Genomic DNA, 16,643 nt, shown 5'->3' on the forward strand with positions numbered 1-16,643 from the left:
AGCCTTGATTTCTGAAGTCACGTTGTGGTTGGAGGACCAACCTGGGATGTTCTACAAAAAACGGTCTCCAGAGCTGCATCAAACGATGGGAGAAATGCATAACTCTGGGTGCTTCCTATGAAGAGAAAGACTAATAACTGTGCCAAGTTTCGTTGCTCTACTGCTATGGAAAGTGGGTCAGAGGCATTAAGTGCAATGTAGGAGATTAGTTTGAAGATGTTAATTCACTGAGAATAATTTTGAGATAATAAAAGCCAACTACTGGTAATCTTAAGATGATAAAATTCTCAGCCATTTACAATAATCTCATGATTATAGAAGTGTCATCTACTGGGAATTATTTCGAGATAGTGTCATTTGCTAACAATAATATCAAATAATGTAACCCAAATAAGGATAATATCCTTATTTCGTAAAAGTATCATCCAAAATGAATAATCTCAAAATAAGAAAAATGCTACAAACGGTGAAAATGTTCTAGAGTAACGATAATCTCGCGATTAATCCATTAAAGATAATCTCGAGGTTATAACAATATTGAGATGATGGCAAGATAGTAAAAGGGTCATCTACTAACGATAATCTCCAGTAGTGTTGGGCTGATTAATCAGAATCCGAAATCGAAATAAATGCCATTTGATTTTTTTCTATAATACTGACAACATTGATAATTGCATTATAAAAAATTAAACTCATTTATGGATTTTGTCACACCAATCAGCTAACTACAACTTGGTTGTCTTCAAGTCCAACATAAACAAATTCTTGATGAACCGCCCCCTTAAGTAATCCGATCTACCAAATTTCTACGACCACTACGATATTATCCCATTGGTTACTGTACACTCAATAACCCTTATCCTCGAGGTGCATCAGGGCTTTGATAAGTGGCGACGCCTTTGTAAAAAAAAAAAACTACCAAAATCTGAATAAAAGGTGTGAAGAAAAAACGTTAAAACATTTTGATTTGAGTTGAATGGGGATAAATGAATTAAGGAATTTAGCAATTTTTACGAGTTTGACTTCAGTTCTATAACTGGTTATAGAAAGAAATATCAAAAGATATAAAAGGTGGATCGCGATGGAAATAATAAAATAAATGTAAAAAAAAAAAAAAAACGATTCTTGGTCATTATTAAAACTGTTTCGCAGTTTAGTAACTACAATTTTTTTTTCCAGGGAAAACATACAAGTACGCTGACTTCCGTGAAATACAGTGACAATCTGCCACGTAGATATTTATAAAAAAAAAACTATTAAAAAAAAAATTAATATGTGTTTTATGAATTAAAAATCAATTACATGTTTTCATTAATTTTTGTTCCATATTAAAAATTATATAATGTGAAAGTTTGAATTGTTTTCTTTCTAAAAATTAAGTAGATTCTTTTAATATATTAAATAATAATAATAATAATAATAATAATAATGATAATAATAATAATAATAATAATAATAAGTTGGTGCAAAACCAATATTTTTTTCTCACATACGTTACTTTTATATATGATTTCTGAATTAATTCATGGATATATATAGCCATGTTACATATCATTTTGAAGCGCGTTTTTCGTTCTATCGTATCGTATTATTCGTTACCGTTCTCAATCTCTTCATTTTTTTTTTTTACAGGTTTTTCGACGGCATCGACAAAATTCAAATCCGCACGATTTTCTTGTTCCAATACAAACTAGGCCCAAAAGCTGCCGAGACAGCTCTTGATATCAATGATGCGTTTTGCCCAAAAACCACTAATGAACGTGTGGTACATCGGTGGTTCAAGAAATTTCGTAATGTTGACGAGAGCCTCGAAGATGAAGACGGTCGCAACCGGCCAACCGCGGTTGATAACGAACATTTGAAAGCCTTAATTGAAGTCATTATCCCCGAAAAACCACACGAGAAGTTGCTGTTGAACTGAGGTTGACAATCGTTCACCATTTAAAACAAATAGGGAAGTCAAAAAATTTGGATAAATGGGTACCGCATGAATTGAACGACAATAAAAAAAATCGTCGCTTTGAGGTGTCTTCTATGCTCCTTCTGCACAACAAAAAACGACCCATTTCTTGAGCGGATTGTGACGTGTGATGAGAAGTGGATCCTATACGACAACCGGCGACATTCGGCGACATTCGGCACGGTGGTGTGATGCCCGAGAAGTTATACAGTACTTCCCGAAGCCGAAATTCAACCAAAAAAGGTTATAGCGACTGTTTGGTTGTCTGCAGAAACGGTGTTGGTTGGGCAAATCATCTGAAATAACAACAAGGGGAGACTTGATTCCAAATATTCTTCATATGTTATATCTCCCATCTTTTGGAAATAGAGTACGATTACGAATATCTCCAGTATCAAATAATCCTTATACACTGAAATTTACTTTATGTATGAAAACCAGAGAGGGGAGATATAATATATGAGAAATATTTGGAATCAAGTCTCCCTTTGCTGTTATTTCAGATCATTTGAAACCATAGCAGCAAGTTTTAGTCTCCCCTCCATCAAGGCCAAAGGTTTTGGGGAAATATCAAATATTTTGTAATTCATATGCAAACCTAAGAAAACAGGTGACTATGATTGAAATGTTGGTAAAGGTGCAGTATCTTTTCACCCTACAAAAATCTTTAAAATTACCACTATTGTAAGTTTTCGAGGGTGCTGAAAACGAAAATAACAGTTAAAATCCAAGGAAACCAGTAGTTTCCAAGATATGAAGAAATTAAAGTTTAAAAAAGTGAAATTTTCTATATTAATTTGACGTAAAATTTATACCCACTATATAACCACCTTTTGGGGGAGCGTCTATTATTTACTTTTAGTAGTGTTTAGTAATTGTGACCTTGTAGACAAAACCTACCTTAAAAAACTTGTTTTCCATAGGGTGTGCTGAAAACGAATATCACATTCAAATTTTCCGCAAGTTAGTATTTTTGTAAATTCTTTATGTTATAAGTGGCGATCATTGTTGTATGTGCAAGCGCGCATATTTTTACCTAATACCCAGAAAAATACTTTTTTGTGAAAAATTTAAATCCGATATTCGTTTTCATCACACTCGAAACCTACAGAAAACAAGTTTTTTAAGGTAGGTTTTGTGCTGGTCTACCAGGTTACAATAAACACCGCCCTTAAAAAATAAAAAATAAAATAACAGACACCTCCAAAAAAAAAGGTGGCCATAAAGTGGATGCTCATTTTACGCTAAATTAATATAAAAAAGTGATCCCCCACTTTTGAAATAAATGTCACATAGCTCAATACACAATTCGGGTCATTAGCTTTCTAACGAGCTTCCATTTATTAAATTCTGATCAATAGTCGCCGAGATTTCAAATTTATAAAATTTCCAAAAATGGTGGTATATCTATATATGGATTTCTCTATCAATAGGCAAATTGAATTTGGTTCTATGGGACAAAACTACATTAAAAGGTGCCGGCTTTTTGAAGATTATAATACTATTCTACAGTTAAAATTGTATGACAATTGGTAATAAGGAACCTATATTTTCAAATCGATAAAATGTGCCGAAATTTGCCTACATTTATATATATATATATATATATATATATATATATAGTGTCCTGGCAGACAGCTTTGGATTTGTTGCTTCGGTTGTCTCCTCTACATTTGTATATTTGCTGCTTCGGTTGTTTTCCTACATTTTTATATATAGTATACTGGCAAGAAGAGTCGGTTTTCTCCTGTGGCCTTGCCAGGCCATTAAAAAAAAATTAAATATATATATATATATTGTTTGTGTGTGTTTTTATACATACATGTGAGCGTGGGTATGGATGAGTAGCTGTTTTTCTTTTTTCAGTAAAACAAATTAATCTACTACACATGAAAGCATGCTAGAAAAATTAGAAAAATTAACTCAATGTATTTTTTACTTTTGCGAAAATATCTGTGGGCGTGACCGGGGGTTTTGTAGTTATTTGAAATTTTAAAAAATCTCTAAGTTTTTACAAATTTGAAAAGAAATAGAACCGATAATTGTATCGAAATCTGGAAATGTTTTAACATCATCCCATTATTCATCTTCAAATAATAAAAAAAATATCTTCCGTTTAGGATTTTCGAGATAATAAAAGTGTCGTCTAACTTTTAATGATAAAAGTGTAATTTACGAGAATAACGATTTTCTCCTAAGCAGAAATCTCATGCAATAAGGATAATTTTGAGATGATATTACTGTCATCTATTTACAATAATATATCGATCTGCTAAAAGTATCATCCTCTATAGATAATGTCGAGATGATAAATGTATCATCCTCTAAAGATAATATCGAGATGATAAATGTATCACGCTATGAGGATAGCAACAAAAAGATTAGTGTTATTTCTTCATGATAATTTTGCGATGTTAAAAGTGTCATCAAAAAACGATAATCACGTGACGAAACTTTCATCCATCAGATTATTTAGATTCTTCGGATTACTGTTCTCATCTTCAGTGTTATTTGCACAACGTTTTGGTCGATGTAAACTCTGACGTTCTTAAGGTGTATCTTGTCGAACTCGGGAATCTGCACGGAATTTCGAACGGAACCCTTTATTTAATACACGGGCGTATGATAGCTGACGGATCCAGAGCAGTAGAGATCCCTAAGTGTAAGAAAACCTTCTACTCCAATAATTTTTTCTCCAGAACTGCTAGACTTTAGAACTCCCTTCCGGGATTCTGCTTTCCCAACTGTACTGACATGCAGAAGTTCAAGTATAATGTGAACAGACATCTTGCTGCTCATCTCCCTTCATAATATCCCTGCAACTTATGTCCCTGATAGTAGCCCCCTACTTCAAAGTGACACTGCGTCTTGATTGGAGTGAACATTGAATAAAAAAAAAATGCTCATCTAAAAAATTCAGAACTACTGATAATAGTTTCCGGATTATAAAAGTATAATTTTTAACAATAATATCGAGATGATACAAGTTTCTCGTGACGATAAAAATGTCAATCACTAACAATATTCTTAAGATGATAAAAGTTTCATCAACTAACGATAATCTGGAAATGACAGAAGTGTTAGCCATTAAACATAATCTTGAAATGATCAGCTCAAAATACTAAAAGTGTCATCCTCCAGTGGTAATCTCCAAATGCTAAAAGTGATAACCACTTTCTATAATCGATAATCGATAATCCCAAGGTTAGAAAAGATTCACTAGCAATAATTTAAAGATTATAATATTATGATAAGTCTTATGGAAGAATGAAAAATACTAGCAGCAACTAATGACACTGTTGAGATAAGTAAAAATGTCATCCAATAATTTCGCGATCATAAAAGTGTCATTCACTATAAATAATCTGGAGATTAATAACATGTCAGTCAATGAGATGCTAAAGATATCATACATTTATGATAATCTTAAGATGATATCATCAACTAAGGATAATATCCAAATGATAAAGGATCTCTAGATGATAAAAGTGTCAACCACCAAATATAATCTCAAGAAATCAGAAAGGTAGTTATGGTTTAATATTTTTACATTGGTCACTTTAAGCAAGCTCTACATGCTTGTCGATGACTCGTATCCAAACTTTCTCTTATGTTATTGTATTAACTGTCAACTCGAATAAACATAAGTTTTTAAATGTTAATCGAAAACAAAGTTTTATGTATTTAAGGATTTCAAAATCTCAAATTTTCGATCCAATGAAAAGTCGATAAAGATCAGAAACGTTTACTGTTTTCGTAGTATTTGTTCCAATTTTTGCGCAACTTCGTAGTGACCTTGTATCCCTCGGCCCCCAAATCGACAGAGTCTAGATCGTTCTTGTAATGACCTTTTCCCGTGTTGATTGCAGTATAAAATTGGTCATGTGCAGTGCCGGGAGATCCACTCTCCCAGGTTTTATTTGTTGCTAATCGCCCGAGGCGTCTCTACGGGGAAATGTGACGGGGCTGCTCAGGCATCTTTTGCAGGACTAGTGAACATTGATTTTTCAATCCCACTTTCCGGTCCTAATGTCACATTTCTCACGGAGGGGAAAGAAATAGAATTACATTTCGATAGTGAATTGTACTCATCCTATACGACCGACCGTTCGATTACAAACTATAAGAGCGTAAGACGAAAATTTCTTCGCGTCTTTACACTTCTTCATATTAATGATCGAATTCTAATTCGAAGAAATTGATAAATTTATTTTTAAATTGTCTCATTTTATGTTATGTGGAGTATAAAACAATTTCCATTTACATTCTTTACATTTCTAAAAGAAGTTGTGTCGTAATAAAATAGCATGGAAACAAAATATTTGCAATAAACTTCGGACGTTTTATTAAAATGTTTTTCATTTCTTGATTTTGAAAGAAATGAAATGTCACAGAAAAATAAATTCAAAATATTTCCTTAAAAAAATCTGATCAAAAATGTTTTTTTCGTTTTAATTTATAAAATTCTACCTACATTTCTTGTAAATAACAGAAACTTTATTATCTTATTATTATTATTATTATTATTATTATTATATTATATTATTATTATTATTATATTATTATTATTATTATTATTATTATTATTGACTGTCGTTTGTATAAATTACTAATAGAATCATATTTTATAAAACCACAAGTGTACAACCTTCGTCAAAAATTGACGGAAAAATATTACCCTTCGCCAGTGTTCGCAGCAATATTCATATTCACTTTAAATAACGTCTCAATCAGTTTAACGACTCAATCAATTAAAAGAAATCAAAAGGAAAATGTACCAAACTTAAAAAAAAGAAAAAGAAAAACGTATAAATTGGTATAGAAAGTAGAAAAGGGATTATCTCAATATGGATATCACCTCGGCTATACTATTTAAAAAATGCTCCGTTGAGGTTGCTCCATTTCTCAGTTTTTCAACAAATGCCTTAACAAATCTTGTTTTCCTAACTGCTGGAAAACTGCTTCTGTAGTACTAGTTTACAAGAATTCTGGCGAAAGAACTAATCTGCTCAATTATTGCCCCATTAGCCTCCACCCTCTTTTCGTCAAAATCTTTTTCCTTGACCAAGCTTTAGTCAACCACCTTACAGCTGCTAAACTTTTGTCCAACTAACAATATGGATTTAGGCAAGCCCGGTCTCCTGCTGGTATCCAAACTGTAATCTCTGAACGTATATACTGTGCAATGGATAAGGCAGAGGGGCCCCAGATATATCGAAGACTTTTGACAGCGTATGGCACAATGGTGTTCTCATGAAAATCAAATCATGTAGTATTACTGGACGATATTTAATTAAATCCTTCTTACATAAGAGAAAAATCCAGGTTGTCTTCGATGGTCATACGTCAAAATAATATAATATAAATGTGGGTGTGCTTCAGGGGTCGATTCTTGGACCGTTATTATTCCTGATATTCATAAATTACTTACATAACATTGTCTCTAAGATAGGTATATTTGCTGACGACACCACACTTTAGAACAGACACGAGGAGAAAACAAATGAACTCATATTCAAAGCAATGATAGAACCCCCAGAGGACGGCCTTCAATCTGTAGTGGAATGGGCACATAAACAGATGATAGCATTCAATGCTGCCAAGACTAAGCTTGTTCCCTTTAATAATTACAAGAAACCTTCGCAACGAACAATATATATGGCTAATGATACATCACCTGAATGTACTTCGTTCAAACCTCTTGACTTAACGTTCACAGGAAACATCAATTAGAACAGATACATTAAGTGCATTGCCAAGGTTGCTGCAAAGGTGGGCTCTCTCTACCATGCTAGAAAGTTACTAACGCCTGAGAGTATCCTATATCTCTACAAGACCACCATTAGCTCACGCATGGAATATTGTTACCACATTTGCATCTGCTACTAGTTTCTCACTTTTAGACAAGTTTCAAAAGGGAGTCGCCAACCTAATAGGTCCCGCACTGTCAACTAGGCTTCAACCTCTGTCATATCGACGAAATGTTGCACCCCTTTGCCTGATTTACAAGCACTTTAATGGTAGGTGCTCTGAAGAACTTTAAACTATTTTAACTCTCGACGTAAATACTCCCGACAAACAACAAAATCCCACCCCTACACAGCTTTCTACTCTAATAATTTATTGCCTCGGAGTGCTAGACTTCCGGGTACCTGCTTCTCAGATTTTACTGACATGAGAAGTTCAATTGTAATGTAAACAGACATCTTGCTGCTCAACTCCCTACTATCCCTGCAAAGTATATCCCCGATAGTAGCTTCCTACGTTAAAGTAACACAGTGCCTTGTTTGGGGTGAAAATGAAATTAAAAAAAAAAAAAAAAAGTTGAATGATTGCCTCGCTATTTGCTTTCGCAATTCCCTTAAATACTTGAAATGGCAGTTTTCTTACTCGATAACATTTGTGGGATATATATATATATATATTATATATTACATAGTAAGTTATGAGAATGTATATGACAATTAAGCTACACAGAATTTTCCGTGTAGCTTTATTGCCATATTGTTGAAGTACATCGATACGTAAAATTTTATACACATTAAATAATGTGTGTGTGTGTGTGTGTGTGTGTGTGTGTGTTTCATCTGTCTTTTACTCTTGCTTCTTTTTAAGTTTTCTTGTCGCCAACCATTTGCATTTCTTCTCTTATTCGATTTACCTCGGATGTGTGTGTGCGCGCGCATGCGTGCACTCTTGATATTTTTTTTTTTTTTTTAAGTATTCCGTTTCTCCTGATATCCTATTTGTGATGTTAGGTTTCTACACGCTTATAACACAATAAATTAAATATATATTCGTCAATTGTTTTCCTAAAAACTGTGAATAAAGTTGTTCTGATTAGCATGACTCGTGAAAATTTCACGGTTATAATTTTATCCGTTGTTTATTGCTTAATGTGCTTAAACGTATTTCCATTCTATATTCATTGCGAACGCGGACTCCACAATAACACGCGTACGATCATGAAATTGCCTTAGCACTTTATTACAAACTAGCCTGGGTCTCGGGTGTTTGGACGTGTGTATTGAACGAAAAAAAAAAAGTGGTAGTAGACAGGCAGGCAGGCTCCAATCCGTATCACGAAAGAAAGAACATGAAAAATAAAAAACGTGACGTCTTTGCCGTTGCGTCCATCGCCAAACTGGAAGTGGCGAAGGTTTAAATTAAGGCTACGCAATCGAAAAGAGGGGATGACTCGAAAATATCGGCGATAAAAGCAACCCCTCCTTGTAGAAAAGTGTCCAGTTGAGAGTGAAGGAATTAATGTTTTTAGCCAATTTTTCGATATATATCGTTTCGAAAGGTCGAGCTTCAAAACGATACCGATCTTGCGAAAATCTATCGCCTCTCTCGAAAGTTTTAGGCATACATACATACATACATACATACATACATACGAGATATATATTATAGCTGAATCAACTTTGGGGGAAATTATGAATTTACATATTAAAAAGAAATGTGTGGTCGTTTCTATTATTCATAATGGTAAATGTGTATTTTCACTGAAACGCCGAGCATCTTAGTTTGTGTTTTTTATGGATTATCGATGCCCTTGAAAACGAATCTGGCATTTAAACCAGTCGCAAATGTACTGTTTGTATGGTATTAACCTCCGGACCCTGGGACTATTTTGCGCGATTTCACCACCTTCGCTAACGCTTTTCTTACGTAGTAAAGTGCTTTGTCACATCGCGAAGGAATCTTTAACGGACATTTGAAATAACAAAGTTAAAAAAAAATTTAAAAAAGGGTGGTTCATTTTTTGTTACGTGTTGTTACGTAGTTTTCAATGCGTTTTTATTGATCTAAAAGATTAAGTTTTCACGAGCGGTTTACGAAAACATGTTTTTCGTTATTTTATTTATTTATTTTTTTTTTTTTTAGAGAGAGAGGTATTCAATTATAGAACTTGTATTTTTTAATAGGGGCTTCTGCAGTTTAACAAAACGTTTTTCCGTAAGTAACGCGCCGACACCGGTCCCCAATGTAAACAGAATGTGTGTGAAATATTAAAGGGTGCTTCTGCTCGGTTAATGTCGGCACGTTACTTACGGAAAAACGGTTTATTAAACTGGAGAAGCACCTATTAAAAATATACAAGTTCTATAATTGAATACCTCCTTCAAAAGAAAAAAAAAGAACCAAAAACATAATATGCTTTTGTAAACCGCTCGTGAAGACTTAATGGTACTTGTGCACTTTTACCACCCTGCTAAAATAATAACGTTATTATTTTGAAAGCCATTCTTAACATGAGGAGGGTGTTTTGTGCCTATTCTGTGCTTCCTCCTAACAATTTAATAATAAGAAAAAGATATCGTGAAGCTTGAATTTAACTTGAAAAAACTATTTAAAATTTAAAATAGTACGGCGGCAAAAGCACCAGCTTAGTCTTTTTGATCAATTAGAAATCATTAAAACCTACGTAACACAAAAAAAAAATGAATCACCTCTCTTTTTATGAACTTTCTTTTTTTCAAATGTCTGCTAAATATTCCTCCGCGATGTGATAAGTCACTTTACTACGCGCGTGCGCGCGAACGCATCATATAAGAAAAGCGTTGGCGAAGGTAGTGAAATGGCGTAAAATAGTCCCAGGGTCCAGAGGGTTAATATCATGCAAACGGTAGATTTGCGACGAGTTCAAATGCCAGATTCGTTTTCAACGGCCTCGATAACCCTTAAAGCAACTAACTAGAATAGTCGGCGTTGTGTCACAGTTGAAATAAACATTTCCCTAAACGCGATTTCTCAACTTAATTTTGCAAAATCTTCACGAACATTTCCGTAAAAACATACTGCACTAATTGTTAGTGAATCAAATATTTTTAAAAGACGAAAACCACTCGTCTGAAGAAAACATACAAACCTGCTGATCTTTATTTGCGGACTGTTATTCGCCTCTTCATAGTTGTTGTTTCACTACATTCCGACCATCTATTCCTCTGGCCTTCTTCAGGTGGTTAACCGCGACGGGATAACAATGCTGAGTCTCTTAACTGCATTCTCAGTAATCACTGCCTTTCATAGTTGTTGTCGTCTCACCGCGTTTTGACCAACTAATCCTCTGGCCGGCTTTCGGTAGGATTGAAACCGCTATCTTCATACAATACTCACCTAGAACCGTAGAGACCCAACGCCTTTATCCGTTTTGACCTCTATCAACTGCGCCCCGGGGCCCGTGGCGCAATGGATAGAGGCCAAAACGTGGTGAGACAACAACAACTATGGAAGGCAGTAATTACTGAGGATACACTTAATAAACTCAGCATTCATATCCCGTCGCGGTTAACCACCTGAAGAAGGCCAGGGAAATAGTTGGGCGAAATATCGTGAAACAACTATAAAAATGAGGACAAGAAAATAAATAATGAAATCTCCAAAGATTCCAATAATAAAAAAATCTGTCGATCTTGTTGGCAAATTTGTATTTCAATTGCTCGCCGTGTTCACTAGTGGCGATATGAGCATTGTGAATTGACCTGATCCACGAGCGCCTCTCTATCGCCACTGTTTGAAGAAATGTCTCGAACATGTTCTCGGCCTGTCAAATCAGCAAGATTAAACTTCTTCGTTTCCTTTTTAAATTAGTGATTTTAAAAGATTTTCATGAACTTAATTTTTTTCCAATTGTTGACTTACGTATTTTTTTAATGAATTTATTATTATCGATTTGCAACAACGCAAAAAAAAAAAAATGGTTTAATAAAAACAATTGCAAAACCCGTTAAACTATATAATTTATTATTACCTTTGAATACTTTAACGATCTATAATGAGTCTTTTGAATTTTAAAAACTTCCAGTCTACAGATTTTTTTAAAGAAACTATTTGTTGTAGAGCCTTACTATTTTGATCTTGTTTTTTGTTTTGTTTTTGTTCCAAACATGCGATATAATCTTTTTTCCGTTATATTACTATACAGAAACGAATCCCTTATTGTAATGGCTATCCTGAGGTTGAAGAAGGCGGGTGGGGGCGTAGGTTCGTCGATTTCTGAAACAGATTAGTTATTAACAATAAATATGGTAATTTATCGTCAATTTTAATGGTGTCGGTAAAATGTAACGATATTTTTTTTATACAAGGCGTTCTTACTTTTTCCTTGTCCTGAGTTTACAATCTGCGAAAATTAGTTAAACTTGAGCTACTTATATACGCTGCGTGAGTTTATGGAATTTTCCATTAAGTATACATCCATTTGTCTTAGTTTATCTTGGAAATAAGTCATCCGAGTAGATTTTTAGCAATGGTATGATTTCATGTTCTATTACTGCAAGCCCAACTCACCAGTTAAAATACTTCGGTGCAAAGTCTTACCATTTATACGGAAAAATGAAAGGCCCGCACCACCACCACCACTACAACTACTACTACTATGAAACGGCAACAGAAAGATAAATTGAAGCGATCAATCATTTTAGCGGAGTGACATATTTGAGCCCTGTCCGATCCAAAGCATCGTTTTCATTTGAAATGTTGGAAACCTTAACCCTATAATCCCCCCCCCCTGTGAGTATGTGGCTAAAAAAAAAAAATCCGGGTGAACCAATGCCAGCAAAAAAAAAAAAAAAAAAAAAAAAAAAAATCAAGTAGGCCGAAAAAGTCGGTAAAACTATACAAACACCGTGACAGCGAATTAACCCTACCCCTAACCCTAACCCTAACCCCTAACCCTAACCCTAACCCTAACCCTAAACCTAACCCTAACCCTAACCCTAAACCTAACCCTAAACCCTAACCCTAACCCTAACCCTAACCCTAATCCTAACCCTAACCCTAACGCTGTCACGGTGTTTGTATAATAATACCAAAAAGTCGTCACCTGCAGAAAGTTATGAATTACTTCATTTTTTATTCTTATATTTTCCTACAACCTTTTCTATTTAATTGTGAAGTAGATGCGCGACGAAACTTATATTTTTACTGATTATGATAAACTTATTCCGACTTTACACGTTTCGTTGAAATAAGAAGCGTTCATGTTAGTTTTTTGTTTGTTTGTTTGTTTGTTTTTGATGTTGTTTATTGCGGTTGTTTTTGCGATAACTGAAATTTCTTGTGCAAATTAAAGAGAGGGGTGAAAGAAAGAGAGGGGAAAAGGAGATAGTAAACAATTTAAACAAAGAAGTTTTAAGGAGATCCTCATTAAAGTACATCACTAGCAAAAACAAAAACCTGGGGGCAAGCGGTTTAAAACACACTTTTATGAATATCAAAAGTGTCCTCCATCATTCCACAGAGCGAGGAGGAGCGGAGTCCTTCCTTTTTATCCCACCAATTCTCGTTTCACCTTTCCCATTATAATGTAAGGTTGGTACTAAATGTTTTTTACGGCGAAATTTAGCACAACTGAAAAAGAAGCTATTTCAGTAACAAGATAATTTGCAAAATAAAAACAGAAAAAGGGAATATGCTTATTTATTTGTTTTTAATATTTTAGATTAAAAAAAAATAAAATAAAACGAAAGGAAAAATCGACGAAAGCAAAGCCCTTAAAAGTTAATCTTAATATTTTTATAGCGAAAAAAGTTTTATGCAATAATTCTTGAAAATTTTACTAAAAGATTATCAAAATATTAAAAAAAAAAAAAAATACTGTGGTGCGCCGTGCGGCGTGTCAAATCTTCGATCATGCCTAAGAAGGGTTTTTTTTTCTTCTTGAAACGTTATATGGAGCGAAATAATAATAATAATAATAATAATAATAATAATAATAATAATAATAAAATGAATAAAACCACTTACCAGAAAAATAAGTAGCGGTTAATTGGAATTCTTCTACTTTAATACTTCAGTGAAAATGTCTCCGTCTTCTTCAAAGAATTAGAAATTCATGTCATCAATATCAGCCGTCTTCTTCTTCTTCTTCTTCTTCTTGTCTAACTATAAGGTGTACGCAGAACACAACTCGTTTAAAAAAAACTGCTAATCTTTTTACCGGCAGTGAGGGAGAAACACTTATATACGGCAATTTATATAGCCTTTCTCCCCCTACAAAGCAATGGTACGGCCTAACAAATAGGTAGGAACTCAACAGAGAGAAATAGAAAGACAGACAGGGAGGGAGATAAATAGTTCATAAAAATAGACTTAGCCAAATTATTTGTATCCAAGTCCCAACTTTGAAAGCGTTGCTAGATTCTGCAGCGTGAGAATGGAGTGTTTGGCTTTTATCATGCGTACAGACCGAGGCGCGATATTTTTTCTTATCCTTTATTTTTTTTTTTCTTTATTTTTTTATCGAGGGAGAGAGAGAGAAGGAGGAAGAGAGATAAATCTTTATGGAAACAAAACAAAAGCAAATGTTGCGCTGGTTTCATTTACTATCATCGCAACTTACCTAAACAAAAAAAAAAAAGGCGCACTTTTCAGTAACAAATTAATTTTTATTCTAATAACTGTAGATTTCGAATGTTCGTTACTTTCATTTTGGAAATTATCTTTATTCTGCACCTCCACCTCGCATATTTTATCAATATCTTGTTTAAAAAAAAAAAAAAAAAAAAAAGAATGTAGCTTTATGTGTTAACTTTTATGTTAGTTTGGAGGGGGGAAGGGGCAGCTGCAGTTGCTACGAATACGCTGCTGCAGTCGCTGCACACGTGTTTGAAAATGGATTTTGTTAAAGTTTCTGGTAAAAAGTAAAATCAAGAAAGATATTTTTTTATTATTATTTTTATTTTTATATCGTTGCGTTTTTATATATAAAAGGTTTCATTCAAGATACCCGGCTTTATAATTGATAAGTTTATAAACAACAAGTTATTATTAAAATTTTTAACCAAAACATTTTTATTTCAGATTTTCAATTTTTCCTTTCTCATGTTCAGCGATTTAATATATTAGATGAGTTGACGTTGAGTTTAGGGTCTCGCTGAAGAAACGGACAGTCTTGATCATCGCCCCGGACTTATAGTTTGTGCTGACATGTTTTCCTCCTTGTAATCGCCAAATCAATTCCGGAAACTTTGAACACAGTCGCCAGTCAACAAATTATCTTCTAAAGTAAAAAAAAAAAAAAAAAAAAAAAAAAAAAGTTTAAACATCTTAAAAAAAATTATGTTTATATAAAATCACAAGTCGTAATGAAATAAAATTAATTTCTATATAAAAAAAATCAAGCGGAGAAAAACAGTATTTATTTGTGTTGATTGTTATTGTTTAGCGGAGTTTTTTCTATCAGAAACACCTGTTTGTTTTAAACACTTTGACAGTTTTCAAAGTATAATATATTTTCATCTTCTCTAGAATTTGTTTGTCCTACGGTGGAAATGTTAGACACACAGTCAAATATGTTTCTAAAATTTTGAAATGAGGATTGATTTGTTCGTATTATTTGGAAACTTCGGACTACTGCTCTCATTTTGGGTCTTATTTCCACTATATATATGTGGGGGTATGGGGAGTGAGAGATGATTAGAATTGTCCGCAGGGTCCCGTATTGTAGTGCAGAGCATACTTGGTAAATTTACTTGTAGAGTTACACGCTAATGAAGGTTGAAGGTTCGGTTCTCCTGTTTTTGGGCGACACTCAAAATGCAGCTGCAAATTGCTAGGAACTCCTACTCGATCGTGGTTGGCGAAACGGGAATATGCTACCCCCGTGAATTGAATGAAGGGTTTCATTCGCGGTTCCATGCGGGTTCCCGAGTTTGACAGAGAGATTCCCGAGCTCGAGGGAGTTCAATAGAAAGATGCTGAGTTCGACAAGATACATCTGAAGAAGGCCAAAATTTACATCGGCCAAAACGTTGGGGAAAATAAACCCAATATGTGTTTGAAGAATCTAAATAACACGGACAGGGTCTGTTTATTGTAAGAATCTATCTTACAACAAGATCCCACTCAGAACTAGTACTAAAATAGCTTTGATGTGATCTGGTAGCAATGCCTATGATGATGACATGCAGAGAATAAACAGAGATGATGTGTGTATGTATGTGTATGTGTGCGTGTGTATACACACACATACATACATATATATATATATATATATATATATATATATATATATATATATATATATATATATATAGAGAGAGAGAGAGAGAGAGAGAGAGAGAGAGAGAGAGAGAGAGAGAGTCTGGAATGATTTTCGACAACAAGAAAACAAGAAAGAATATTTTCAAAATGCTAATATCCATATGAATGTTTACTATACAAATAAAATTTTTGATCGATCAAAATTTTTGTTTATTGTTTCTGTTGCCTAGTTTGACATTTTAAAATTGTTTATAGTTGCGGACGTAGTGCAACATGAAATAGACTACGTCCAAGTGTATCTATGTGGTGATTAGATCCCGATGATTCCTATGAACGCTAAAGTGCAAATGCTTTTCTTTTTTTGTTTCGTTGAAGTTCAATTTCTTCCTCACTTATCAAAGTTAACAACTTTTAACATGAACGTGGTAAATGAAATAATTTTCACCCAATGGAAATGTTTCCAACCCCCAAAAGTAACACATATTCGTGAAATTAATAAGCCAGTGCAAAGTTAGAAATTACTTTAAAATGATGAGACAGGAAACAGAAAGAATTCAGACGTCATTAGCCGGCCCAACGAAAAGGAACCCAATGTCACATTCCCCAAAAAACCATCCCGTATCCCTCTGGGGTCGGAAGTGGCGAAAGAAAAAGAACTTCATGACTCACAGAGCAGCTTCATCTTCACACA

At 34.0% G+C, this 16,643-nt stretch overlaps 1 protein-coding gene across 2 annotated transcripts in view; it reads right to left on the reverse strand.

Moving 5' to 3' along the window:
* Nucleotides 1–13,917, reverse strand: part of LOC145247372 (organic cation transporter protein-like) — a 255,075-nt gene extending 241,158 nt beyond the window's left edge. For both annotated transcript variants that reach the window (XM_080109052.1, XM_080109053.1), the window contains exon 1: nt 13,715–13,917. The gene's annotated coding sequence lies outside the window, so the exon portion shown is untranslated. The remainder of the gene's footprint in view (nt 1–13,714) is intronic.
* Between the last annotated feature and the right edge of the window lie 2,726 nt (nt 13,918–16,643).

The sequence above is a fragment of the Euprymna scolopes genome, chromosome 25 (assembly GCF_053919585.1).
Source record: "Euprymna scolopes isolate OS-2025 chromosome 25, ASM5391958v1, whole genome shotgun sequence".
Lineage (NCBI taxonomy): Eukaryota > Metazoa > Mollusca > Cephalopoda > Sepiida > Sepiolidae > Euprymna > Euprymna scolopes.